A 4,485-nucleotide genomic window follows, 5' to 3' on the forward strand; every position below is an offset into this window, starting at 1 on the left:
GATTCCCTCCCAGAACGAAGGGGCAATGCCGCCTTACACCATGAGATATACCGTCTAAGAATAACGAGGGCTTACAACAAGAGAGTACACAAGCGGCCCCTCAAAGTTGGGGACTTTGTGCTACGAAAAATGGAAGCTACCGGTAGGACAAATGAGCAGGGAAAGCTAACCCCCAACTGGGAAGGCCCCTACTGGATTTTTGATGAAGTCAGAGGCGGCACCTACCGCCTGGAAACTTCAGATGGTAGAAAGCTACCCAGAACCTGGAATGTAGATAACCTAAAAAAATACTACTTCTAGGAATATTGTAAATACTTTTTGTAATGAGTAAATGAATGAGAAATACATTACTTCAGTTTTGTTCTTATCTAAGTCCCCCGTGCAATGCATAACCGGGCACCGTCTAAGTCCCATGGGCGACGCACTCCCGGTCACTGTCTAGGTACCGCGTGTAACGCACAACCGGGCAATGAAAGCTAAGTACCTAACTTAGCAAATTAAAAAGGCCCAATGCCAAAACATTTTAAATCCGCCTGCTTTAAATCCTAGGCAATCATCCGGCGACGCCCATCCGGGTGAATTCGTCGAAGGGAACATCTCCCTTTTGGGTGGTACATTGTTCTATGCGTCACGAACTCAAACGGCTTTAACCGACCAGGTTAAAGATAACCCACGCACGTTTGAATGACCTATTGCAAACGAGATACACCCGGCTATTGCTCCATGGCAATACAGGCGGTTAATAAAATCTTGTTCAGCAGTCGGCTTTGCCCAAAAGCATCACAGCCGGACCACGCTTCTCTCCTACAATTTAAATTTAATCAACTACGAAACCATATCGTAAAAATATCAACCGGTTGTTGCCCCAAGGTAATACAGCCGGCAATCTTGGTCGTAGCTACAACCGGTTATTGTCCTAAGACAATACATCCGGATAATAGCTTCATAAGTTACAACCTGCTATTGCCCCAACGCATTACAGGCGGTAGCTTCTGTAGCGATAAGTTCACGACTGGCTTTTGCAAGAAAGCAATACAGCCGACCATGACGCCAGATACAAGGTAAGCCTCGTTTCATAGCTGACAAGGGCTTACAAGTGTTTACAATGCATGCGTCCGGTCCAAGGCCATTTGAATGCAGCCGAACAAACCTGTTGTAAACCCCTTCCGGGCAACTATGGACGGCTGCTTTCTTAGGCTAAGCAGCTAAGTAGCCAACCGTCCAGGGGCATACATAGGCAAAGAAAGTTGCGATAATTCAAAAATCGCAATAAATTGAAACACTGAAAATTGCGAAGCAAACCGACATAGTCGGTACATATATATTGAAATATGGTAAATGTTAGCCAGACCCCTGTCCGGAGAAAAGTTACATGATTACATGGCTCACAGGCCGGATGAAATCGAAATGGAAAAAAGAAAAGACTACTGTTGCTGCTATTGATGTTGCTGTTACTCCTGTTGCTGCTGCTGAGACGGCTGGTCATTACCGGCTGCAGGGGCCCCTTGAGTTTCCAGGGCCACACCCGGATCATTCTCTGCCTTGAGTTAAAAATACGCTACTGAAGATGGTCGAGAATGAGCGCGACTGTGAGGCGCGCATGAAGATGGCATGGTCCATGATCCATCCGGACACCGACTTTGCTTACTTCAACTTGAGGTACAAATACGCTACTGAAGTGTTTGATGCTCAAGTTCTCGGGCTACCACAGCTGGAAACTTTCGATGAGTGGGCCAGCGTGGAGGAGCAGGAGGCAGAGAATGATCCGAACTCCTGGTCAATTTCCCTGCCGCTTGAGTCCCGGACTCTTCAAGAATCTCATCGCCAGGCGTACTTGGAATGCCTGGTTGATCAAAGGGAACCTCCTCACTGGAGTTCCGGCTGAATTGTCTGACTTGTACTCGGGGTCAATAGCCGTTTTTCTTATCCGAGCCATTCTGTCCTGCACAAGACCAGAGACGGTCGGATTCGTAGAAAAGTACGGGTGTTCCACACCCCCCCAGACGGCATCCCCAGTCCTAAATTCAGCCGTACCCGGTAATCGGTTGACAACTGCCCTAGGTCGTGCCGTGTGTGTATTGGGAGAGTCCATTATTCTTTAACCTATACAACCGGTAAACTTAAAGAGGTTACAAAGGGGCAAAGGTGATACCTTGATTTTGTAAATATGGTTGAAGAAGACTTGAGCGCTGAGATTCTAAGTTGTGGCTTGAAGATGCCACAGGCGGGGAAGTCCGTTTGTGTTTTCAAGAACCTGAAACACAAATACAAGCAGTCAGGCATTTTGCAAGAAACTCATACAAAGATACCCCAAGCGGTATCAAAAGATCTTGCCCAAAGATACCCCAAGCGGTATCAAAAGATCTTGCCCAAAGATACCCCAAGCGGTATCAGAAGATCTTGCCCAAAGATACCCCAAGCGGTATCAAGAGATCTTTCCAAAAGATACCCCATACGGTATCTAAAACGCTTGCCCAATGGTACCCCAGACGGCATGTAAGCCGCCTGAGGTTCTAATGTGCTAAGGTTGCAGAGCATCGTCCAAAAGCCCCCCAGGCGGGATCAATGAAGATTGCTCAAAAGCCCCCCCAGGCGACAATAATACCGGCTGAGGGCCTTGTGAATGCAAACAATTACTATAATAGTATGTTTGGGCAAGTTTTGAAGATCACTCAGGCACCTTTAGCCCAAGAGACACTTAGCCGTTTGAGGACCTAAGTTTAAGGATCTGTTGTGTGAAGATACCCCAGGCGGCACCTAGTCGTCTGAGGGTCTAAGTTAAAAGATTTGTTGTTTGAAGATACCCCAGGCGGCACCTAGCCGTCTAAGGTCTAAGTTTAAAGATCCGTTGTTTGAAGATACCCCAGGCGGCACCTAGCCGTCTGAGGGTCTATGAGATGCAAGTTCAAGAAACAATGGTTCAAAAATACCCCAGACGGCATGTAACCGTCTGGGGGTCCTTTGAATACAATTCTTTAAAAATGATCGAATAGAGGCCATAGGCGGTACGTCACCGTCTGTGGGTCTATGAGATGCCTAAAAGGGAAAACCTCTTGTTTGAAGAAACCCCAGACGACCAATTGCCGCCTGAGGATCTAAACTTGGAGACTTTGGTTTGAAGGTACCCTAGACGGTCCAAACCGTCTGTGGGTCTACCAAATGCAAAAAATGGAAGGCCTCAAGATGCCCCAGGCGGTTTAAGACCGTCTGTAGCTTTATGCAAATTAAAAATAAATCAAGTAGCAACTGGTACCTGGGTTAGCTGAATGAAGAAGTACTCAACCGGTATCCGGGTGTATCTAATCAAGAAAGCTGAGTGCAATAAAGCAGCCGGTATCAGAGCTCTTTTGAGAATTTCGTGCAAAATTAGTAAAGTGAAGAGGGGAGAGGGGTATGGCTTTATTTATAGAGATGCCCAGAAGGCGAATCGCCACCTTCTGCTTCAAATTTTCAAAATACAAAACCAAGAGAGAGAGAGGCGGGAGGCAACCCAAGCGACGCCTCCCCTGTGCTTGACACCTGCCACAGATGACACGTGGCTACGCCACGTCACACCTGTGAGGGGAAAATGTTTGGGGTAAAAATACCCCTGGCCACATGGCCCAATAATACCACGACACGTGGCAGCCCACAAGAGGCCCAGTGGGATCCAATCGGATGCTGACACGTGGCATCAAAACCCTAATCAGGGGACATGTCTCCCCCACTACAAATAGGGGAAAAATCCTCATTTATGGGATATTCACTGATGTACACGTTTTATATTATGATTTATCTCGGTTTTACATCGTAATCTTGCATGGTTTTAGGCTCTTTAGAGCCATTTCTCGCTAATAATCTCTTCTCTAGAGTGTTCGATGTGTTTTTGTGAGTTTTTATAGGAATATGAAGTTTCTTGGATGAATCGAACATGTTTTGGATGTTTATAGAAGAGATTAGTGCATGAAGATTAAGATTACCCCCATGCCCTGTTGACCCTAGCTTGCCCGGTCAAACAGGGCAAAGAAGGATGAGCAAGATACATATTATATGTTGCAAATACCATGTGCCCGGTTGGGCATGCCTTGCCCGGTTGGACCGGGCACATAAGAGTTAGATGATATTAGGTGTTCTCGACGGCAGCAAGCTATTCAAGAAGAAGGCCCTCGCGCCCGATCGGGCACCACCCGCCCGGTGGGACCGGGCACAAGAGAAAAGAGGCAAAACGCAAGCTGTGCATCCCCGTACTTCTAGCTGCCCGATCGGGCACCACCCGCCCGGTTGGACCGGGCGCAGTTATACGGAAACCAACTTTCTTATTTTCGGGATTTTAGCTCATTAAGGGTATAAATACCCATTGTAATCATCATTAGAACTGACATTATTATTTCCTTAAGTTTTATTATTCTCTCTAGAACCCTAGTTTATTTCTTTCATGCAATTCAATTCTTCCATTAGATTTAATTATTGTTGATTAACAATTTGAGTAATTTCAATTGAAGCATC

This window comes from Chenopodium quinoa, unplaced genomic scaffold, assembly GCF_001683475.1.
Source record: "Chenopodium quinoa cultivar QQ74 unplaced genomic scaffold, ASM168347v1, whole genome shotgun sequence".
NCBI lineage: Eukaryota > Viridiplantae > Streptophyta > Magnoliopsida > Caryophyllales > Amaranthaceae > Chenopodium > Chenopodium quinoa.